The sequence below is a fragment of the Heliangelus exortis genome, chromosome 2, assembly GCF_036169615.1.
Source record: "Heliangelus exortis chromosome 2, bHelExo1.hap1, whole genome shotgun sequence".
NCBI lineage: Eukaryota > Metazoa > Chordata > Aves > Apodiformes > Trochilidae > Heliangelus > Heliangelus exortis.
The window spans coordinates 86,557,204-86,582,543 of NC_092423.1; the positions used below are offsets into that span (position 1 = coordinate 86,557,204).

Sequence of the window (25,340 nt, forward strand, 5' to 3'; positions counted from 1 at the left end):
TTAATGCCAGCATATACTCTCACTACTTTACATGTGAAATCATAGTATTCAGCCTCACATTGGCAGCTAATTAGTGGTTCTGAGTAATTTCACCCATGTCTTGAAAAGAATTCTTTAAGATGATACACTGTGGCATGGTAACTTCAGGGACACTTGGTCCTGTTACTAGCTGTAGAGCAGAATGCATTAGCTTAAATGCTAGAAATACAAATAATTTCCTTTTGCAGCTACTCAAACTGTCATGACTGAATGTAATGGTAGGTCACCTGTTCTGCTTGGTGTTGCCCCTGGGAAGGATCACATACATGACCAGTTACTAAGTGTCAGCTGATAAGCAAGAGATGAGTGGTTCTTTATAGCCAGTGAGTGATACAATTTCCTTGCAGTTGTGTGAACATACTTTAGAAAAGTTGAATAATGCTTTTCATTTTCACAAAAACAGCCCTCCCGCTCTCTTGGTTTTCGGTTTCAATGAGAAGATGAAAAAAGGCAAAGTTATGGCCATTTAAGCAACCTATCTTGTATTTCCTGATACTAGCTTTCTTCTGACAAAGGTAGCCTTAATCTTTGGGTTTGCTAAACTTTTAGAGGGTTTTGTTTGTCTACTGGGTTGGTTGATTGGGCAAATGTATCAATATCATTTGTCGTGGATTTTATATTTATATGTAATATATGTGGCAGTTTTTCTGGTAGCCACTTAACCACAGACTTGCTGGGAGGAGATGGCTGAGACGTGATTTGGACCCTGGGCTTTGCCCTGTTATCCCTGGGTTTCATTTCAGAGTAATATGATCACTGGGACCTACTCACTTCTAACCCTGCTCATTGTCTAAAAGGAAATGTCACAGCACTGTGACCTTTTTCTTGCCTGTTGAACCTCCCACTAAAATACAACCCTTAGTCTTACTTGGAGTAGGTGTGTGAAGTTACTGGGGAGTTGACAGTAAAATGCACGTGACGCTTTACAAAAAAAAAGTTAATAGAAACTATCCTTTTTATTACATTGGATTCTGCACAGATGGATGGGCTTTTAGTTGGCTCAGAAGTAAAGGGCTCACCAATATATACCTAAACCTTTCTAAAGCCTTAGCCTTTCTAAATTCCCTTAGGAGCAATGCATTAAAGTGCCAATGAAAATGGAGTTTTCTTTGACCTTGTGACCTTCCTGATTTCCCATCACTAGACAAGAAAGGCTCAGTCTCCTGTGAATATTATTATTAGTTAATAAAGTTAAAAGCAGCAGATTATCTCCCATGTATATACATATATATATATACACACACACACACACACATATATATATATATATATATATAACATAAGTAGCCAGAACTACAGTTGCTTACAGCTACTAATAAAATGTTATTTCAGTTTCAGCTCTCTGTGTCTCTGAGACCATACTTTAAATGCATCAAAATGTGATGCTCTCAATGAGAATATGGGTATTTTGAAATAATATCCCTGAAATGTAGTGGACAAGAATAAAAGATTGCAGATGCACCTAAAATATGTTTCATTTGTAGTTCCTATGATGCTAATATAATTCAGATTTTTTTAGGCATATACATGTGTTCATATTGAGGCATTATCTTCTGTTGAGCTTAATAGATTTACAAAATCCTTTCTTGGTCATGTTCTTTCCAAAGATAAATGACAACTTTAAACCATGGCTGTCAACTTTCTGAAGAAAATTATGATTATACTACATTAAACTTCTTCCATACTTTTGCATATAAAATCTGGGCAAATCAAGTCAAATTTGTGCACTTATTATTCAGTTTTAAAAGGAAATGAATCTGTACCTTTATGTCTGTTTTCTGAGAAACAAGTCTCTGGTTGAGAATAGTCACAGAAGTCACTCAGTTGCTGCGGTGAGAAGTTCTGGATTAGTAGTTTAATTTTCTTGATAGTAATTACAGTTTTTGAGGGAGTAGAAATTAAACTGCGTTGGTTCTGCAAATATGCCTAAAACTGAAAGCAAAAGAGTCTTCAAAAATCAAATTCTCACAGGTTCAGAGAAGTGAACACTTTAACTCAACAGATCTTTTGCTGCAAACATTATTTCAAGAGATTGCTAGTAATATTTCAAAACTATGCAGACATCTCGTGCAGAAAGCTGATGATCTGCCTAATGATCCTCAATGCTCTGGGGAAAACCAGAGAAAATGGTGTGCACTGGCATTCTTTTCATTGAGAACCATTTATGAGGGTAGACATCAAATGGGAAGGCTGTAGTAACAAACAAAAATGGGTTTGTAGCTCAGTTGTGAGACCAGCTTTTGTGTCAGCATCTTTGAATAATTGCTGTGGGTAGTAGCCTCTCTTGCCTTCACACTTTTCATTTCTGAAAAGGACGTACTAAGCTGTATTTATTCAGATAAATCTCTTTTTCATTTATTATGTTTCATCAACAAAGCATGGAGTAATTCAATATTAATTTTAACCTAATAATGTTGTTCAATTAATATTTAGTCAAAGTCAGTAATTTTGTGTAAACACTGGGCACCTAATTTACATGCCAATCTGTAGCTTGTATATACACATAGTGAAATCATTACATAAATGGTATTAGACAGGATTCTGAGCCATAAACATCATCTTCTGTTTCTCTTTCTCTCTCTCTCTTTTTTCTTTTTTTTTTTTTCTTTTTTTTTTTTTTTTTTTTTTTGTTGGTGTTTTTGTTTTGGTTTGGTTTGGTTGATTTTTTTCTTTTTTGTTTTTTTGTTTGGCTGGTTGGTTGGTTGGGTTTTTTTGGCAACCTGAATTTCCATCAATCTGCATACTTAATATACATCTTAATATACATCTGCATACTTAATATACATCTTAGATTTGGACCTATAGCAGTATTTTAATACAGTTCACCCAGGTAATTTTTGCAAATCAAAACAGCTGTTCCTATATATTCCACTCTTTTCTCCCTTAATTCTTTGGGACAGGCTGTGAGGTTATCCTTACTCTTAGCATGTGTGCAGAAGCCCAAATGTGATAAAAGGCTGAGCTGGAGGAAGACCTGTCCTGTCATAACACCCAAGTGAGGCATTGAGGAGGAAGAGAAACACAGAGTCTCTGGCAGAATTTTCCCTCTGTTATTCTTTTAGAGCATTAGAAACAGATCAGATTTCTGGCCAGTCCCTAAGGGCTCCTGGGATCCTCTGTGCTCCTACATCACAGGAACATCCATCTTTCTGACAACATGAAGAAGTTACCAGCAACATTTGTTGACTTGGACTGCAAGTTGGCATGGTGTAAGTGATGTATAACACTACTTCAGCTCATATCTGAATAAGATAAACTTTTCCCCAAGTAACAAGTGATAGGATGAGATAAAATGGACTCATGGGATGTTTAGTTTGGATAATAGGAAAAAATTCATTACCAAAAGGGCTATCCAGAACTTGTATGTTTTCATTTCTATTGCCCACAACATTCAGCAATGGAATGCCTAAAAGTTCATATTCTAGGCAGGCATTTTCTTTTCCTAGTCTAAACTAGTATTTCTGATACCAGCTGAAATGGAAATAAATGCCACAAGAAGGTGCTGTGGTGGCTCATGAGCAGACGGGCTTGGATGGCATCCAGGGCATCTGAAACCTCTGCATGAAGCAGGGCATGACAGCATGTCTGTGTTAGCAAGAGCCTCTTAATAGGATGGAACAAGTAGGCTTTGGCTGAACATTCCTCCCTAGTAAACACTGGTGTATTATCTAGTGTACTGTATTAGTACTGTAGACACAAGTGCATGATGTAAAAATTAAAAAAAAAACCCAGCAAACCAAAAACCTCTGTTTCAGAAAGGGGCAATCTGTAGCTCTAGTTACACTTGGAACTACTGCAGTGTTTCACTTCTGGGTTGATAGTGACTATGTAACTTGGCTGTGTTTTTAGAAAAGTATTATTGTACAAGAGCTTGGCAGCAAATGGACTGCAGTCCTTCACCTTTCCTGATGCTTCCTCTACAGATAAGACGCCTGAAATGGCAACGGGGCAAAGAGATGAATTCTTGTCCCACTGCTCATGTGAGCTTTCATGAGAATTGGCAATTAAGAAACAAAATCTTCCCAAGGTGTGTGCAGCAATGCTACTAGGAATAAAAATCCTTGTTTACCCCTTTATCAGAAACAGACTTAAGAGTATTGCCACGTTATGCAATCCAAAGTCAAATGCTTTTGTTTAGGTTCAAACATTACTTCTTTGCAATTTTTTCGGGTAGATCTCTTAGTTACTAATTCCAATTCATTTGCTATGAGCAATCATGACTTATGGTGACATTATCTGAAACTTTTCAAGGTGGGTTAGTTGAGAAGTGCTCTCTTGCTGCCAGAGGCATATCCTGGGCACTTGCTGTGTGCCCCTCTTCAAAAGTTATAATGGGTTTTGTTCCATATTTATGCACTTTTTCCCATCCATTATTATTATTAACAGTTTGTTTCCTGTAAGTTGCAGGGAAAAATACAGATATTTCTTTTGGACAGCCTATCTTCTAACTTTAAAGCTATACTCATCTTTAATATCTATTCAAACCAATCTGTGCTCTCGGGTGTCCAAACGGCAAAACAAAACGCCGTCCATTCACGTGGCAGATGTCCATAGGATTGGGGTGGGCACAGGACGCATCCACTTTAGTTGGAACTCCCACATCTGAGAAATGGCTCCAGACACATTAAAATGCCTCCCCCCACCATCCATACTGCAAAGGGGTGTTATCTGCTGTTCAGTTTTTCCTTCTTTACCTAATCAAAATTGTTTCTCAACTCACCCTCTTCCAGGACTCTAAATTCTCTTTTCGTCTATATTGTTACCTGTAAGATATTTATAGACTATGATCATATATACATATTTATAAATATAAATCCTCTTTTCTGGATTATATAACTTTAGCTTCCTTACTCTGTCTTCATATTCAGTATCTTATATGCCAATTCCTGTATCATTTCAGTTAGGCTGTATAAGCCTAGTTATTAAACATCTTTTTTTGGTTGGTTTTCGGTTTTTTTGGTTTTTTACTTTGCAATCTGTTGCAATAAGAGTTGCATGCACTATTCCATTTGTGGTCACACCATGGCTTTGTACTCTGGAACGATTACCTCCTTGGATTTAAAGGAGATATGTGCATATTTAAGACCAGTGGTTGCTTCTCCTGCAAACAGATGAAACTTGCAAAATAATCTTCGATCTCCAATCAAATATTGACCCTACAGTCAAATGGTGTCATACTCAATGCTTTTAGACAACTACAGGTTTTGTCAGTGCTGCTTAAATCCCAGCCTAGGGCAGAAATAGCTTTTTTTAAATCATGAGTAACGATTGCTTTGTTTTCTTCATCAACAGATTTCAAATGTTTATGGATTGCTATCCTCTGGCTTTCTAGACAAAGGCAGATCAAATGGGAAGATGCAAAATATTTCCTCCAAAGTACATGAACTTAATTCTTTTGGGGTTAAAAATAATTTTTAAATAATTAATCTTTTTATGTATTTGGGCTTTTCATGCAGATTTGTCATTTCTGATTTCAAGAGAGCAACTAAGTAATAGTTCTAAAATAGAAAGAAATTGAGGAAGTAGAGAGACACCAACTGCATGTAAGACCAGCTGCTGGATGTACCAAAACTCTCAGAAAACCACCTTTAGTTTCTGTGTTTAGGAAGACTCTGAATTTTTACAGGCTTGGTTGTTTTTTGTTCTCCTCTCCACCCTCACCACCCCCAGTTCATCAGATTCTGAAATGTCTTGTTTATTTACCTTGAATTCAACATGGCTTCAACTTCAGTCTGAACTAACAATAAATTATATTTTTACATCAAATTCCATTAAAATGTCATGGTGTTCAATTAGTAACATCAGTAACTTTTAGAATAAGAAATCTCTTTTTAACTTTCTGTAATTTTCTAACTCAATATTCTTTTTCTGATAAATTTATCCTACATGTCTAACTCTCTCTACTGTTGTTGCTCCTCCCTTGAGTAACATTTAGCACTTTTTGCTTCCTTCCAGCATTTATTATCCGTGTGAAATAGTTCACACTACTGGCATCTTACATAGTTCTTGCCTGAGTGAACGCTGAATTTTCAGGATTAGTAAGAAAGCAGCTTGTTCCTTGATTCTTCTCATCATTGAGACGTAAACACTTAAAGACTGATTGTATCCCCATTGGTGGTTTCATACTCTTCCCATCCAGATTTACTCATGACATCAGTAGCCACATTTCTTATCTGCTTTCACAGGAGTCTGGGCCAGAGATTCATTTGTTTTATTATCTCCAGTTATAAAAAATGAAAGCGTTGCTGTAATATTGTATTAAATATATTGATGTGTTGTTCTGGATGATGCTTTTGGATAATTCAAGTGAAAGTTGAATAAGACAAGCTGTCTTTAAAATGTGCCTTCTTCCTGTTGTGATGGAGGTTCTTGCCAATTATTGGCAAATCCATTCTGACTGCTAGGTTATTCTGGTTATTAAAAAAAAAAAAATTTAAATTCAGTAAGTGCTTTTAGATTAGTGCCAAAATGAATGTCATTAAGTAGCCTGATGAACCCAGTGTGTTTCCTTGTGAAGTCAGCAGTTTCTGAGATCTGAAAGCAGTATTAGTCCTGAAAAGTTGAAATGCAGTTTTACCGTCCCAAGAGGAACCCAAGCAAAGAGGACTTGCTGCAGAAACTGAAGGGGAATTAGAAAATAACAGGATTTAGGGAGAAAATTTAAGCTATTTGAAAGCATCTTTCTAGCCCCAGAGCTGGAATCATGTCTCATACCTCATTGCCACCAAATCTGCAGAGATGTGGCTTTGATTACCAACTCCTCATTAGGTGACTGGTTCTGTCTCGGGCTATTAGATGTGGAGTTCCTCTTGCCATGCTGTGCTGGGAGCAGAGGACTTCAGGGTGGTAATTCCTGGTTTGCCTCCCCCATCCTCAGAGTAGGTCTTGAGAATGCCTTTGATGTTGCTGTTAACTGAAGGGGGATGGCATTCTAGAAGTCCCTGACTTCTGGATATTGGTGGGTGGAGGTGTTTTGTGGGGTTTTTTTGTTTGTTTTGGTTTAGTTTTTACTTGGTGTGATTTTGAGATTATGAGCCTTTTCAGGGAGTTTGTGCTGTAGTGCATAAATATTAAAAAAAAAAAACCAACGTACACTGGGCGAGAGAGGTGCAGATAGCAGGTTCACGAGATTAAAGGAAACCATTTGGTCCCTATTTATGCAGCTGAAGCTTTCTGTAGTGCTTTGTTTCCAAAACAAATGATGCTGCCATGTTACTCCAGCCTGTCACAAAAGCCTGGGAGTGCCCTTGCTGCCCTGCAGAACTCTGGCATCTGGTGGTGAGGCCAGAGGAAAGGAGGATGGTGCAAGGATGGTGCTCTGCACCACAAGGGTTGTGTCCCTGCGGTATTTATAGGCTCTGGCAGTGCTGTCAGTAGGTGAGGCAGAGGCAGGGACCATCACACTGCTTCTGGTCACCTTTTTAGCAAGACGGAATAGAAGCATGTTTGGGGGGGGGGGGGGGTGTTTGTGGGTGGGTTTGCTGGTTGGTTTGGGGAGGTTTGTGTTTTTTGTGCTGTGTTGTGTTGTGTTGTTTGTTGGCTGAGGTTGATGAGTCTGCTGAGTGCAGACAGTTGGCCTGCCTGGACTGGCTGCTGAGTATCTGTGTTACCTCCTGGGATGAGCAGAAATGGCTTTTAAACAGCATCATCTCTCATGCACTGCAAATGCAGCTACAGCTACTCCTGAGCTGTGCAGACACACACCCACGTGTAGAGATCAGCTCAGGAAAGTCAGCTGCAAAGTGCTGTTAAACAATCACCGTTCAAAACCGATGGAAAGTCCATTATTTGATAATGTTGGGAGAGCTTGGGAGGACTAGGAGGATACAAGGCAGAGTTAGGACACTGGGGTTAACACTGAATTTCTGCTGCATGCTCACTGATCAGGCAGTTGTCAGTGGTAAGGAAGGCTTTTCCAGTGTGGCCACAGTTATTTTAGTCCATGTTTGGCAGTACTCTTTGCAAAAACAACCCTGTATATGTGAAATTCACTTCCATTTTTCAATTCTTGGCTATGGGCCAAGGCTAATAGATTTCATTGCAATTTTCCACAACATGGTTCTTGTTTATTTTTTTATTTAGTAGTAATTTTGTTAACATTACTTTCAATTATTTCTAATTAAGAAGCCCAGTTGCCATTGTGTCTAGTAACAAAGACAGTCAGTAAGCTTTCATGGCTACATACAAAAAAGACTTAAATTTCATTTCATGCAAAAAGTCAGATTTTTTTCTGAAGTAGTCCATTATTCATCAAAGCTGTTCTGGACCACTGATTCCTAGCTTGTCAAAATCACGTTTTTATTGAAGTAGTGTTTTGCAGATTTATAGTAACATGGTTATGAAAATCAGATCTGCCACGATGTCATGTGTATCAATTATTTGAAAATATATATATATATATATATGTATGAGTCCCTATTCTGTATTTTCTTGTCTCACAACTAGGAGTTCTGGTGCTACTGGTTCTTCACTTATATTTTGTGTACTTGATCTGGATCTCTGAAAGTCCAGTTGCTCTCAATGGAAAATCACATGTGTTGACTCAACCTCAAAATCAGTCATACAAAACCTAAAAAAATTAGCTTTTTAAAAATTTATTTATGGTCAAGCGCAAGGGTAGATGCAAAATTTCTGGTTGATGTGTTCATGAATTCCCCTCCTATGCTTTTGATCCCTCTTTGATCCTATCAACCAACCTTGAATTTGAGCCAGATTTCTCTGGGAAATTGTCCTCTGGATGATGATGTTTGCCAGGAAAGGGATTTCTACAGATTGTTAGCATAGTAAAAGACTAAGTAATAGACTAAGTAATAGAAATCTGGAAGAGATAACATCAAAACCACAGTGAAAACCAGCTATTGGTCTTGGACTATTGGTCTGCACTATATAAATTTGTAAGAATTTTTTTCCTGATAATTCTATCAAGCTTTTGTCATCTTTTCAATCAAATGAAACAATTCCTATATACGTATTAATCTTATGAGGGTTTTTTAAATCATTATTTCCTGTATAAATTATGGAGAGGATGCTGTTTTTTGAGAGATACTGAGTCACCATCTTGAGTGTGCCTCGGCCAGTGTGTGGTGACTGTATTGCTTTTTTTCTCTATGTGATGTGGGGTGTTACCAGAAGCTATGATGTGCCATTGCTGAACACCAGAGTTATAGCGGGAGTTCAATGCTCAAACCTTTTTTTTAAAAAATTGGGAAGAGACTGGGGAAGAGAAAGTATGCAGGCAGGAAGGAAGCTGTTGAAATTGATATTTCTTTTAAAGGCTTGCACTGAGAGTACTCTATAAAGAGAAGTTATGTCTGTCTTCAAGACCAACATATGTAGAAAACATGGATAGAAAGAAGCACTCCAGGGACATCAATGATCACTGGGCACAAAGATGCTTTTGTTTCCAATTTTGCGCCTGAGGAGATACCTGTCACACAGAGGGCTCTTCATACAAGTGACATAATGCTGGGCTGGGTCCTTTGGGTCTATCGTATCTGTTGCTGAATGAATGCATGAGAGACTCACAAAGGAAATAAGGAGAGGTGGAGAGGACTACACATAGTCCTCAATTGGAGCAATGAGCTCAAGGGCATGTTTGTCCCATGTCTGGTGATTCTTCAGTAAAGGGAGGTGACGGGATTTCTCTATTGTAGCAGTTATACAGCTCCCTAAGCCCCAGATAGAACATCAGAGTCCGAGGTTCAGGCCAGGGACATTCTGGCTCTGTACAGAATCAGTCTTGCTGCAGATCAGTCTCTGGTGGTTAAACACGGGTTCTCAGCTCTTCACTGTGTAAATGCTGAAGGCAGCCACGTTGTGGTTTCAAATGCGAGACACCTAAGAGCCTAAGCCTAATTTAAAACAGCAATGTCTAAATATCTCAAAGTGTGGTCTGGGAGACTATTCATTTGAGGCTGAAAGGCTACAAAAGCAAGGCAATGTAATTGGTACCTAAACATATTTATAATGATGAGACCTGAAAACATGTGTCTGTGATTTCATTTCTAACAAATCTTGTCCATTGGGCATAGCTGGTGTGTCTCTTCTTTCTCTCCCTTTTGGATGAAGCTGGGATAACAGGATTCTAAGCAAAACAGCTAATCTCTGATAAAAAGATAGCTTTAAAAAGTGTTTTTCAGCCTGTGGTCTGTGAACTGTATCTTGGAAACCCATGGAAGGTAAAGATGAAAAGCAAGTACTTCGCCTTGGGCTTAATTTTGCTGTTCAAAGGTCTGCATCTCTGCTGGAAAGCATTTAGGGATCTGTGAATTGAGAACAGTTGAAAATCATCAACCTGAAAATATATTCCCTTGTTTTCAGAAAACCAGCAAGACTGAGCTAGCAGAACATTTCTCTATGGTGATGTTGATGCCTTCCCCCACTGCCCCCTGATCCTACGGATGGATCACACAGTTTATGGCTAGATTATAGCCTTTCATTTCTTGTGGCCAAAATTTTTTGCTAATGAGATCTTTTTGCATTGAAACTTCAACATGGAGCTTTCCCAAACCACTTGTACAATTATCTGATGTACTGCAAATTTAAATGCAAACGTAAAGTTAGATTAATTTATATAAAAAAAAAAACAAAACATGGTTTTCACTTAAGCAGATCTTAAGTGAGCAGTCTTGCCAACAAGATCATAGAATCATAGAATAGTTTGGGTTGGAAAGGACCTTTAATGTTCATCTAGTCCAACCCACATGCAATGAACAGGGGGATCTTCAACTAGGTCAGGTCGCTCAGTCCCCTGTTCAACCTGACACTGAACACTTCCAGAGGTGGGGTACCAGCAGTTTCTCTGGGCAACCTTTTCCAGTGTTTTACCACCCTCACTGTAAAAAAAAATTTTTTTTCCTTATATTTAGTCTAAATCTACCCTATTCTTGTTTAAACCTGTACCCCCTGTGATCTCCCGGGAGACAGAGTGGAGATATCTTAAAGTTCTGGAATCCAGGATTATTTCTATATACTCTCAAAAAAAACCCCCAGATTTAAGTGACTTCTGCAAATGAAACTGAGACATTCTGCATGATATGTCGTAATTATCCGTGACACTACATCCTGCCTTTGGAAGGCATACACTGCAGACACTGTGTTCATATATTGCAGACCTCTGACCTTAAGCAGATGTCATTACTCTAGTCATGTGGGCAAGCCAGAAGGAAAAGTCAGAGCTCAGTCCTATATGCTTACATTATTGTTCTTTATTTTCTGTATGCATGTGGTATTTTTGGTTGAATGTTCATAGATGGTTGAAGATGGTCAGGTTGGAACTGAGCTTCGTTCTGATAGAAGGTAGTGTTTTAAGGGATGTGACATTGGGGGTTTTTGACATTTTGGGTTGTTTTTGGGGGGGGGTTCCTTTCTCTTTTTTTTTTTTTTCTTTTTTTTTTTTTTTCCTTTTTTTTTTTTTTTTTTCTCTCCCATGGAGTGCAGAGGAGGTTGTTATTACCTAAAGTATGCACTGAAATCACTAGGGCTGCCAGGGGTGGACATCAGCACAGATTTTGTTTCCCTAAAAGTAACTGTCATCTTCATAAAATATGCTCATGTCTGATCATAGCCTTTGGCCTTTGGCTGATCATAGACGTCTCAAACAGGAAAATGTTCTTCCAGGTCAGATGACTGGGGCTTGTATGACCCCTCTTAATGCAGGTAGGGAAGTTGCAGCTTGTGCAGTTAATTGTACGGCATTTTAGTGATTCAGTGCTGTGATATTTATGACCCCTCTCCTTTTCTTTATCTGAGACCACAGTGTTTTATTTGGGATGCTTCCTGAAGCCACTGGGTTATTCAAATAGCCTGCCAGCCCAAAGCAAAACATCGAAACCTTTCCCTTCCTAAGGGCTCTTTCACCCTCGGCCACTACTACCACAGAGCTAATTTTTTTTTTTTTATTATTTTTTTTTTCACAAAGGGAAAAAAACCAAACTTGAATCATCTCACAATTGCTAATGTAGCAAAAAGTTCTAACTAAAACAAAGGAATAACTGAGTCACAAATTTAATTTACTCTGAAAGGAAATGGATAAATGAGTTCCTGTTTGAAAATGCACCTTTTTCTTACATTGTGTTGTATAAGGCACAGACTTATGCTAAGAACTACTCACATTTAAGTCACAGACTTATTAAAACTTCAGCAGCAGTTTGATAACTCTAAGATGCCATCTTAATAGTAAGAATAACCACAGGGATTTCCAGCAACATACATGCATGAATTTATTTAAAATAAATGCTGCTTTCAGTTCCTTAATGAAAGCACTTGCCCTTAGGCAATGGCCAAAAGATAACTATAGGTAGTGAGAGGTACTTCTTCAACTGTATACTTTCCTATCCACAAGAAAAGTATATACAGTGTCAAGATGACCACAACAGACAAGAAAAAGTTTCCTGTACCTATGACCTCAGGGCTGAAGAGCATTCATGGAAGAGCCCAGTTGCAGCAGTCACAGTTGGTGTGTTGAAGCCAAGTCCCTCCATCCCTCTGTACAAAGGGTGGAGCTCTTGGTCCTCCTGGGCCCAGTGTTTTTGCAGAAGCCCTGGTAAGAACTGCTGGGTTGCTGCCAAACTACAGCTGTCCTTTGGCTTACCTCCAGTCTGTGTTTTTCATCCTCTTCATAAAGACAGGGAAGATAAAATTTGGTTCATTCATAATGTATGTTTGAGGGGTGGGGAAAAAAATCCTTAAAACTCTGAAAATTGAAGAAGGTGGTAGCTCAAGTTTTCCTTTTACCAAAACTCTCCTCTTTTACTTTATCCATCCTCTTTTTGTGCAATGGGGCTGTAAATTACCAGAGAAAGTTAGGGGCAAACACTTCTACTGTCTGGATCTCTCCCAGGCCTGTAAAGTAGGCAAGCAAACTGTTATGGGTTAAGATAGTTTTTTTTTAATTGTACTTTTTTGGCATAGTCTTGTAGGACTGAATTCTGTAAGACACGCAACTGAGGATTTAGACCATGTTTTTTATTCTGATGTAATAATTTTTTATTTTTTTTTTAAAAAGACACTAAAAGTATGTAAAGCATAACAGTAAGTTGACAACTATTATAAGAAGATTGACCAAGATGAGTAAACCTCACTGCAGAAATAAGAACAGCACTGAGGGAATCCTGACTTGGCAGCAGAAGAGCTTAACGTTTAGAGAAAAATAACTGAATTACAGAGAAGAGATGTAAGAGTTCACTTATAGCTGATAGAATCTGGCATCTGTTTCCATCCACAGGTGGAAGGCTACAAAACTTGGCAAAAAGATGCACAGAGATAACCCCAGTCATTGTTTCCATGTGGCACTAGGCCATATTCAAATTGCACAGGGTGTGACAATATTTAGATCAAAGCTTTAAAGATGAAAGGGCATCCAAACCTTCTTCTACCTCAAAAAAAAGTAAATGAAGTAAGTAATCCGTGTAAAATCTTTGGCACAGCATTAATTTGGGGGTGGGGAGCAAGAACTTTTGAAAAAAACCCTATAAGGTTTGCATTGATTGAAAGTGAAATTTTAGACTTGGTTGTTAAAAGCCACTTCAAAAGGATAAAATTTCATTGTTCTTTTTTATAGAGAGGTTATTAGTAACCTGATATGAAAGTGTCTGTCAGCTTCTCTGTATGATATGAGAGTCAACAGCAAGTGTGTCCTATGAGCTTGCTGTGCAAGGTTCAGCATTGCTGTTACTACTTGGGTATAAAGCACTTAAGTTCCAGAATTTTTGGAACTGAAGTAAAATATCTTTAAAAATCACTAATATTCTAAGTGCCCATTTTCTTCCTAGCTTCATGCAGCTCAAATTATTAATCTCAAATGAATAAAAGTTGAAGGCATAGTTCGTTTTTTCCTAGGAGCATTAAGCATCACAAAAAAGAGTTCCATGGACAGAGGGGAACTTTTGGCCTCTCAAACCCCTTGCTGATAGAAAACTGTCCCTTGATGTCTAATATCCTTATTAAGAAGAAACTCACAACTGAGAATTTGTTTAGGCATAGCAAGACTCTCTGTTAAGCTTTTCACAGTAGCCTGGCTTGTCTCTGTAGCTTGGCTTTTCAAGAGGGTCTTTCTAGTTTGATTTGTAGAGCAGCAAGTGATTTTTGATGTAGAGAAACATTGATGAAACTTTAGGGGGAGAGACAGCAATTTTAAGTTGGAGAGGTCCTTTTAAAAGTTTAGAACTCTCAATTTTTGTATTAGTCTTTACAAAGACATATCTTGATATACTTACTGTAAACCTTGCAATCTTGAAACAAAAATCTGTTTGCTGAGCCAAACTGGAAGATTCCTAAATCTTTGCTTTAAAATGTAGCGCAGCCCCAATCTGCAGGGACTGCTGCACTCCTCTATAAACCAAAAGTTAAAGTTGGAAGGAGCAAAACAATTTAAGTATTTATATTACAATATCACTGCTATCTATTAACTTCCTGTAAACATTGTGTGCTTTATTTTATAGCTGCATCAGGAGAATGGTGTTCTGGGAACTGTGGTTTTATGCAGCCTATCTGTCAAATGGCTACTAGGCTTCCAGTTTTAGAATATATTTTGCCTAGAAATGTGATCAGGATACAATTTTTATAGATAAAGCCTTTACGACAGGAGAGAAAAGTGCAAGTATAAATTAATTCCTAGTGTGTCTTTACATATTTGTCCCTTTGTTGCTATTTGGATCATCAAAACATTTAGCAGTGTGTGAGAATAATCTGATTTAATGACAAGAACAAAGAAAAAGCTCTCTGTTTCCCAAATTTGCAGCAGATGTAGAGAATAAATAATAAACAATTTTGCATGTACCATGTATAAATTTATAGCAGTGACAACTTGATCTTGTATGAGAAATGGAGCACACACATGCTAAAAGGAGCAGTTCATGCTAAGCAGATGCAGGGTCATCCATTAGCAGTACTTTATCTGATTAGTATTGTTAATGGAAGGGCTTATCCAGACATTTTGTAAAAGCAGATCTGCTGTAGATCATGATATTTTGTCAATACATTCATCAAGGCTGTCATGGTTAAAGACAGCTCAGTTTTTAACCTTCTAGAAAGAACTGGACAGGAAATTAGAGTTGAGCAGTCAATGAAATGGAGACCCTTAAGGTTTTTTTTTTCTTCTGTGTATAGGATTGCCCCCTGCAATGCTCCCTTTTCCATCATTTCACTTGCAAGACACATTGTTTGAGCATCTTTCTTTACTAAACTTCTAATATATTCAGGGGGATGATTGTGATAATTTACTATACTTCTGATTTTGTATTCATCAGGGTCTTGACAAATGAAAAGGTAGTGCTGAAAGGGCACGTTTCTGGAACAGATGGAAGTACCCTAGTTACACCACAGATTTTTTTTAAAGATGTGTAGATAAGGAAGCAAACAAAAATTAACCTTCCTGAGATTGATTTTGAGACTGGAATATCCTGCATTAACTTTGAAGATGACCTATCTAATATTTCAATTTTATACAATACATTTCTGTTGTTTGTTTTAGTATTTATAACAACACTCACAGTATTTAATAATCTGTCTTCATTATAAATGTATATTTAGATATTTACAATTAGTTATAATTTTAATCACTTAGAATTTGCATATAAATCAGTTCAAACTGATAATATATTGTTTAGAGTAATCTGCAGTAGTTTAGCGTTCCTTCTTGAAGCCACTCATCCATTTGAGTAACCTGGGAAAAAAATCCTCTGTTTAGTGGTAAATTGTGAAGAAGGGAAGGAAGGAGTTGGTGGATCATAGATAACTGCAACATGGAGGGAAGATGCAAGTAGAATTGTATGTGACATCAAATAAACCTAAAATTAAATAAATAAAAATAATAAAATAATTGAGCAGAACTCCAAACTAGAGAGTATCTGGAAAAAATAGCTCGGAAAGTCCAATATCCCAGTGACCATCTGAGCAGAGGTAAGGAGAATGGTGCGGAGAAGAAATCTCTTAAAGTATAGTTAAAGGAATATTTTCAGAAAAAAGCATCTTGGTCTCTGAGGGAATGGTGGAATGGGGAATTGTAAGGAAACTGAGGCTGGCTATGGTAATTTTAAATACAGAGTTTCAGAGAAAATAAGAGCAGAGACAGGGGGATAGCAAGAGCCTGAGACATGAGACATGCAGGTAGGAATAATGTTACTAAAGGCCTTGAGTAGCCTGGAAACTGGGGTGGGAAGTAGAAGGTGGACATGGCAGGAGGGTCACCCCTGGGGGAGAGTGTCACCAAGTGTCACCAGAGGCAGGATGGTGGGGATGTGGGATCATAGGGCTGCTGAGAGGCAAAAATTAAGACAGTCAGACATAGCAGATAGGAACCAAAAAGAAGTTTAGATAACAGAAAAAAAAAACCAAAACAAAGGAAAAAGAGCAAATGGAATCAGTGTAAGGAAAGGATAAACAAGACAGATGCTCTGAGGCAGTAGGGGATGTGGTGAGAGCCCTAGGAGAATAGCAGATGGACGAGGGGGGAGGTGGGGTTGTAGAAAACAAGAATGAAAACCAACCAACCAAAAAAAATTACAAAATAAAACAACAAATCTCCTGGATAAAATCTGAGGAATTCATGGACTTAATCCACCTTCAAGAATAATCCCATAAATACAAAAAAAAACCCCTAGTCTAATGGCTAAATGTAAAGAGTTGTAAACTGCATGGCCAAATACTCAGATACTGTAAAGTAAAATGTAGCTCTCCACTGAATTTGTAACCCATCACAGCTCCTCCTGTGTTATGAGACTGAGAGTCTTGCTGGAGCCTGAAAACTGAAAAGCAAAATACCCAAGTTTATATGCTGCAGGTGTGCACAGTAATGAACTTACATTCCTTCCCAAACGCATTTTGTATCTCGACCTCTCATATCTCGTATCTTTTGTGTCTTTTCTGCATTTAGTTTTATATCTGAGCACTTGCAACCATGGTTCCCAAATGGATTCTCTTAAGAACTATCTACGTGGAGAGAATTTAACACACTTAGGCAGGATCTCTTTGCATTTGGAGTTACCTAAAATCTAATCAATGAGACACACTCGACTGTCCCCTAGTAATAACAAAATCAGTAGGTATCAGCCCAGTCAGAGCAGTGCAGAATTGCAGCAATGGATGGTCTTTCAATGACTATGTTCTGAAATTGCCCTGTTGTCCTTCAGCACAGAATCCAGCCACTTGGTCTGCATGAATGTTATAGGAAGAAGAGGAGTTTTTCTCAGTGGATCAATTACTTATTCCATGCTGGGATCATGCAAATGCTTAGTTTCTCTGTACCTTAGTATTGCAAACATAAGGGACTGAAAGTGACACAGCAGTCATGCATGCTAAATTATACACAGAGTAAACCACAGCAGCAGTGACACCAATAATGCATTTTCTAATGTTGTCTTAAACATCCTGATGCCATATTTGACTTAAAAGAGATTGTAGTTTTGTTACTGGGAATGACAACTCTGCATTTCCATTTGCCACACAGCATCTTGACTGAACAAGGTATTGAATGGGATATGTTCTAAGTGACCATATTTTATATTAAAATTTGATTAAATTCATTCTGTAGGCCACTTCAATGTGATTCGTAATTATATTATCCTGCCAGTAACTGAGGTAATGTGATAAGAAGAATGTCACATTCTCTGGACCACTTTTAATGAAGTATATATTACAGCTCAGTGCTTGCTGTATTCAACAGTCCTCACTTAAGGAAGAAATTTAGAACTAAATGGCAGCTGAGAGCTGTAAAACTTGGTGGCTCACACTCCTGTTTATGCATGAGCTTCACTGGATGTAATGGAAATCAGTGCAAGCTGAAAGTTCAGTGCAGGATTTGAAAAGAAGTGAGGGCAGTGATAAAGCTTCCTTGTGTTATTAAACTTTTTTCATACATGCTCTGCATTATTGCAAGGCAGTGGGGCACTGAACTATTTTGATTGACCTCCTCTGTGACTTATTTTCATCTCCTCTCTTTCAATAGAAGAGAATGGACCTGCCTCTCTTGGCCAGTTTGTTTTACTGCAGCACAGCTAGAAATAACATTTCATAGTCTTCCCTCAGAGAATTGAGTTTCTCCTGTACTGGCATTTTTGTGTGGCTTTGTATTTTGAGCCACCTAATGCAGTTCTGGTTTTAATGGGTGCTGTTAAATGAACAAAAGAGGAAAAATCTTGGTGAGATTAGTAAACAACTAGAAGCAAGGTAAGGAGTCAGTATCTGTGTGTCAGGTTGAAGACTAGAGCTTCCAAGTACATATTGTACATTGTGGCTTCCCCGTGCTGCAGATTATTGTAATGTATTTTAAAATAATGACTCACAGCTGGTTATTTGATGTCAAATGGAAAAAAAAAAAAAAAATCACATCCACATACAGTTGTAAGAAAATGAAACCTTAAAAAAGAAATACCTTAGGAAAATGCATTCAACTGTAGTGGACCACTTGCTTCAAATGAGCAGTAGGGTCATTGCCAATGCCAATTTTGATATTTCCCTTTTTGTGCTACTGTTTCTGGGAGGTCATTTTGTCTTAGTCCTCCCCAGGCTGACGTTGTCTTTTCCTTAATCATTTCTGAGAAGATACCCATCGTACAAGTGTTCCTGGACAAACTTCCAAGAACAAAGGGTTTGTGCTTGTTACTGGGAGGAGAGCTGCTCAAGTCAATTGCCATTAGGCTGTGATGGCAGAGGCACTGGGAGTAACTAGGGAGTCTGGTGATGAGCTTACCAACTGAAGAAATTAATTTTCTATTTACTATCAATCAATGTCCCTGGCTCCTGCATGTGCAAGAACTAGTAGCTATGCTCTGAGTTTTGATGCAAATAATAGTATGACTTTTTTGATGTTGGTGGCATTTTTTTTGTCTCTGCTAATCATGCTAAAAGTGTCAGGAAAAAAAAAAAAAAGCAACACTTAGTGACCTTGTCCTGCTAAGCCGTGAAACGTCACTGGATCAGCAGCTGACTTTGGCCGAGTTCTCTTGTAAAAACACCCCTTGGCAACATTGCAACATGTGAATAAACAGTAAGTGTCATTCTAATAACAACACAAAGGTTGTATATAAAAATAAATAAAAGCAAGGATAAAAATCACTGACCCGAGGCCCAGCCCTTAATCAAAGAAAGATTTTTGAGTATATATTTAAGTGATTTTTCAGTATATATTTCAAATCAAGCACCATGTCAGGCTGGCCATGATTAGTATGTTTCCTGGTCCCACTTGGACTGAGTCTCAATGCCACGTTGCAGTTATCACTGTTTACACCGTGATCAGACAGTAGCAGCTGTACTAAAGGTGAGTCGTCTTTTAGCTGACACTGGAAGTGCAAATTTCTAGGCTTAGCGAGTTTTATTTTCATCTCAGCAGCAGATTGAGCATTTTCAATAACGAAATTGTCTCCTCGTGTTACCCGGTGCCTCACGTGGTCGCGTCTCCTCTCGCCAGGCCAGGCTCTAAACTCGGGATGTCACTGAATTCATTAATACGTGGAAACGATTCATCTGAGGGAGGTTTCTTTCCCCCTCTGTAGGCGCTTGCTAATTAGCAGATGAATTTTGATGTCCTAATTGATCTGCTGCAGAGAGACAGCTGTGTGCCCCAGCTGTCCTCCGCTGGGGTGGGCCTGCTCTGCAGAAGGGGAGGCAGCAGCCCCGCTCCTGACAAATTGATTTAACTGGAGTGCGGTGCCTCGGGGGAGCCGTGCCCCGCGCTGTCGCCGCGGATGATTGCAGCCTTGGCCGACTGCAAACACTGGAGCGCTGTAATTGCCCAACAATGTCCTTCCCCTTGCCTCGCTGAAATTCAATTTTTCATGCCTGACCGAGCTTCCCAGCCCCGCTCCTGCCCCTGGTGTGCAAACGCCGTGTTCTGTCTGACTGCCGTTTTGGGGAAAAAAATAAAAGAAATCGGGCAATTGAGGATGGGTTTTTAAATTGTATTTAATATGCTAATAGAAACTACGTGGGCTCGCTCAGTCAAATATCAAAGCGTTTTGTATTTAATTCATAGGGAAGTATTCTCTAATTATATTGTATTTAGCAGGTAGTCACTGCCACAAACCTTTTAACAGCAATGTTAGTGTCTCACAGCTCTTCCCTGTAGAGTGCTGCATGTGTAGAACGATGGCTGTTTTATGCTTTAAATGTTTACTCTTTCAATTGCAAAATGTTTTAAGGCTTTGTGTCCAGTTATGACCTATTTCGTTAAACCCAATAAACACTTGCATGTAACAGGTGCCTTTCCACAAAGATGACAACTGTGGCCCCAGCAAAGTACAAGTATCTAATTAATCTTTCATGTCACCTTCCCTCATGAATGGATTTACAAGCTGTGAGCTGCACCAACGCTACTTTCTGGAGCCTGTTCATTTGGCCTGAGAATACCTCTGGGGGGAAAAAAAGCATTACCAAAAATGTGCGTTCACAGATTCTAATGTGTGCCACACCATTACCTTTCTGCATATATGATAGATAACCAAGCACATCCAACACTTTTATGGATGTGTAGATTTATAGACTACTAATAAGCAACAGCTGTTCCAGAGGTCCACAGGTTTTGCATGCAGAGGACATACAAAATTCCTGAGAAATGGCTACCTGTTGTGATTGCAGAAATATAATCTCACATGTTATTATTAATAATAGTAATATTTATTTATTTATTTGTTTTGCTACAAATGTGTACAAAGGATTAGCAGTCAGCAGAAAGGAAAAAAAGACATGGGTTTATACCATTGATTGTTGAGGCAAAACCAAGGTATACACTTATGCAGGCAGTAAGACATAAGCCTGCTAGAGATGCAAATTCACCCTATGTTCAAAGGGAAGTAATGACCACTATAATTTTTTTAGAAAACTACATTTCTGTGTTACATGGAGTCATAGTGCCAAAGAGAAGCAAAAAAGGAAAAAAAAAAAAATGTTAGGATTTCATCAATTTTCCATGCCACTGTTCTCTACCCCTGCACACATGAACAGAATGTTAATGGGTTAATTTTAAGTGACTAGTATTTACTAAATGTTACTTCCTTGATGTAAGTCAGACAATTTCCTTAACTGGCAGTGCTTTTCTTAAAACTCTTGTTATAATTTACGTGTCTTCAGAGTAGATACCTCTCTCTTAGGGTTATGTCCCATACCATGTGTTGACATGATGGTTATTTTCATCATCCAGCAGCGTCTTGTTTATTTTATTTCCACTGAGATATAATGTAAGTAATTAGGCATTTTTCCCTCAGCGAATGACAGAAGCAAATATTACATAATGAGTAACACATTTGGTGGTTAATATTGGTGGTTATTGGTCATGTTATTTCATTTTAGAACAGCAGCTGAGGATTTATGGAGTTCTACTTGGTGATGCTATATGAGATTCATGGGCTGAGGAAGCAACATGAACTCACTTCATAGAATCATAGAATTTTCAGGGTTGCAAGGGACCTTTAAGATCATCCAGTTCCAACCCCCCTGACATGGGCAGGGACACTCCCCACTAGATTAGGTTGCTCAGAGCCCTCTCCAGCCTCGCCTTAAAAGCTTCCAGGGATGGAGCTCCCACCACCCCTCTGAGCAACCTCTGCCAGTGTCTCACCAACCTCATGGTGAAGAACTTCTTCCTAACATCCACTCTAAATCTACTTTGAGGAAGCTGAAGATTCTGTCTCTGGGAAAAGGCAGTTTTTCCCTCCTGCCCCTCCCTTCCCTCACCTCAGCTTATTAAGGTAAAAAGTCAGTAGCTACTCCCAGCTGCTGCCAAACCTCCCTTTGATTAAAAGCATTAATAATAACTAACAAGGAATGATGTTGCAGAGGAACACTGTTGGAACATTGGGGATTTTTGATGACCCCAAGAATAAATTTGCTACACTGGGATTTTTTTCCCCCAAACCAAGTTGGGTTTATATTGAACATTTTAAGATGACACCTCACATGTGAGGGACTATTTTACTAGCAGCTTCTAATGCAGAGTACTGAATGCTGCCCATCTTCTCATACATCTACACCATAACGTTTAGCTGTTGTGTATCAGAGAAGTGTTTATTCCGAAGTATATTGTATAGTGCTGCCCTTATTTAGTTTTGTTTCATAAGAAGCAAATAGAATGCTACAGTCCATTTGTAATACAGCCTCCACAGTATAGTATCCCAGCTAAGACATTAAGGAACTGCTACTTTAGACTTGCAAATGAGTACAGACACCAAAGGGAACACAGTACTTAGCTCTTTTATTTTGACCACTGTAATGTAATTACTTATACTAATCTTTCATTATATTTCCATGACTAGCAAAGACAGAGACCTAATGGTGTCTTTCTAGCTGTAGCTACTACAAAGAGCTCTTTAAATCATATTAACATCCATACTTGATCTTCCTAGTGTTTTTGACATGTAGATCACAAGATACACTTCAATTACTCAGCAAGAGCGACTGGCTCAGGCTCAATCCAACTCACAGCATAGAAATGCATCTAGTGTGAGTGATTTGAGGGAACTAGAAGAGGCAGTGACCCCTTTTCTCTGGGAAGGCACTTGACCTTCATCTTTCAAAGCACTGAAAGTTCTGTGCAGTGTTTTACTGCAGCTGGTATTTCAATATCAAGATGCTAGAAGTAGTCAGAAATTAATTTTTCTACTTCTGGCTGTCCAAGAAGCCATGCTTTCTTTTCTTTGGCACGGATCTAGCAGTAGAGATGAACTCATTCCGCACAACCAGGCTGGATTGTTGTAACTCATTGAAGCTGAAGATAAAAGCTCCATAGAAACTTCAGCTATTGGGGAGCCCAGCAGCCTACCTCATTAGTAGGGAGAGTGCTGTGAACACACAGTGCCTACCCTGTGCATCATCAGCTGGCATCCCCTTTGCTTCAGCAGCCAACTGTGGGCTCACTCAAGTGTATAAGGTCATCAAAGTACTGGTGTGGATGCTGTTCTGTCTACAGTTGTCCACGTTAACTTTATATCTCTGGTACGCTGCTGCTGATCCTGTGCAGAGTGAAACTCCCCAGAACTGAGCATGGGCAATTCTGGCCAATGACCTTTTCCTACATTTCAGAGGCAGCTATCAAAAAGCGTTTCCATCTCAAACAGTTCATAAGCTCCACTGTCTTTTGAAGGAATCCATCTAAAGTGCTAGAAGAGTGATTTAAAGATGTGTATGCTAGAAAGGAACAGTACTGAAACTTGGGAACAGAGAAAAATCCCTCTTTGAGAAGCAGGTGAACTTCCAGGAGTGAAATTGCCTCTCCAGTAAAGCAGCAAGAAGTATCACAGAAATCTCTTAGCCTTCTGTTTTACTGATATAGTGGGTAGATCTCAACCTTCCTGTCAGATTGTAATTTACCTTGTGTAGATAGCCTGGTTCCAACAAGACCAGCAGAATGCTCCCTGTGGTCAACAAGATCTCCATCAAAAGTTTGGGAAAGCTTGGAAAGACAGTGGGGTGGGCTGGGGGAAAAGGCAGCAGAGTGGTGAGCCAGAAGGAGATGTAGAAACACCATGAAGATGGCTCTAGGAAAGAGCAGAGGGGTTTTGGAGAACATGCTGACAGAAGGGGTTGTGAAGAAAGCATGGTTTTTAACTCTGCTTTCATGCAGGAAGATGGAAATTTTGTCATTCAATCATGTTTTTATGCAGCCCTGTTTTCTCAGTCTCAGCAACACCAGGAGACTGGAGGGCCAAAAAGCTGTGCAAGGATGACTCCTCCGGGCCCTGAGATGGGACCTCCAGGACCTGCCAGTCCTTTTGCTCGTCTGAGATGGGAAACTGTGCTGCAGGGGAAATGGGTTCATCTCTTCCCCTCTGCTCTGTGCAGGACCATAGTTATTAACACTGCTTCTGCTAGAAGGCACCTCTAAAAGTCACCTGGTTCTTCTAGGGCGGAGAATTATTTAAAGTTCTGTTATCTCTTATGGGATTTTTTTCTTAAAAATCTGCAGCAAAAGGGACAGAATGCAGTAGTCTGCTTCAAAGCTTAGTGGTCCTTCTAGTTAAAAGTTCTGCCCTCTTACTAATTAGAATCACAGAATCACTTTTTATTATTATATATTTTAATTGCAAGTCAAACCAATATTTTCTGTCCAGGCATGGAGACAACCAGCACTGTCTTCATTTTCAAGAACATTTTCATCTCCCCAAACTCTCCTCTTTTCCGTATTTTAAATATGTTGCATTCTCTAGATTGTCTCCAGTTCCTCCACACTCTCTGCAAGTGGAATGCCTCATACATTAGACGGAGCCTCCTCAGTGCTGAGTGGAGGGCAATGATTGCTTCCCATCTTCTTCATAAAGCACCTCTGCTGATATGTCTCAGAATGAGATTTTTCTACCCCTCCTGCCCCAAACAACCTTATGGGATTGGTTCTTACTCAAGTCACAGTTCATTTTTGGTCACAGATCCCCAAGGGGTTTTGTGGAGTGGTTTGTTGTGGGTTTTTTTTTGGGGGGGGGGGGGCTCCTTTTTGTTTTCCAGTTGTTACCCCGTTGTGCACTTTTGTATTTGGTACCTAAAATGGAGGTTCTGCATCTAAAGATCTGGCTTTATGGTGAACTTTTTTTTTAGTATTCCTCTGAATTTTGGTGTATTGTTAAGGTCAGGTAATTCTTCATAAAGTACTGTGGTCTTAACATGGTGAATAACAGGGTTGCTACAGCATCTGGCTTGAAAGTTGGTGAGAAGGATAGATTCTAATGTTTTGTACAGACGTCCTTGGTACATATTAGTAGAGTAGAAATAAATGAGGGTCAGCTGTTGTTTTCTGTATGAAGCCAACAGTGGCAGTGAGTCAGAAAGCCCCACGGAGGCTAAAGCCAATTCTGTGTGTTTCCTGCTGAAATAAGTGGCATGCCCTGCAATGCCTGGCACGTCTTCTCTGACCTCGGACACCTTGCTTTTAGCAGCATTCAGCTCTGCAATTTACACAGGCATTCATATTTCACTTTCTCTAGTTAATCCTAATAAGCAGCTTTTAGAAGAACATGACAGCATAACATATGGGTGGTAAAACTGCTCATAAACCATAATAACAGGGCCAAAAAAGATTAGATAGATAGATGCACTATGCTTATTGTGACATTCACTGATTAGGAGGTATAGCTACTTATTACAGCCATTACCTTGGTGACTTGGAAGCAGACTGAAATTGTTACTTGAGAAGCAGGTTTTAAGTCCAAATTTAAAACAACTGTGTACTTACAACATGTAAGAGATATAATTATGCTTGCAATTCTGTTCTTCAGGGTGCAGATGGTAATTTTGTTCATTTATGGTTGCACACTGATAATGTTTACAGTAGAACCAGTGTTGGCAGGACTAAATGTGTGTTACCAGTGAGTAGGCAGCCTGTA

The 25,340-nt window shown here is 39.0% G+C and overlaps 1 protein-coding gene across 20 annotated transcripts in view; it reads left to right on the plus strand.

Moving 5' to 3' along the window:
* The window catches only part of LOC139792890 (poly(rC)-binding protein 3-like), a 510,075-nt gene that overhangs the window by 375,201 nt on the left and 109,534 nt on the right, over positions 1–25,340 (plus strand). Inside the window, exon 1 of one of the 20 annotated variants that reach the window (XM_071736842.1) lies at positions 3,230–3,248. The exons of the other annotated variants lie outside the window; for them this stretch is intronic. The gene's annotated coding sequence lies outside the window, so the exon portion shown is untranslated. Of the gene's footprint in view, positions 1–3,229; positions 3,249–25,340 lie in introns of those variants that run through there. 20 annotated transcript variants of the gene reach the window in all.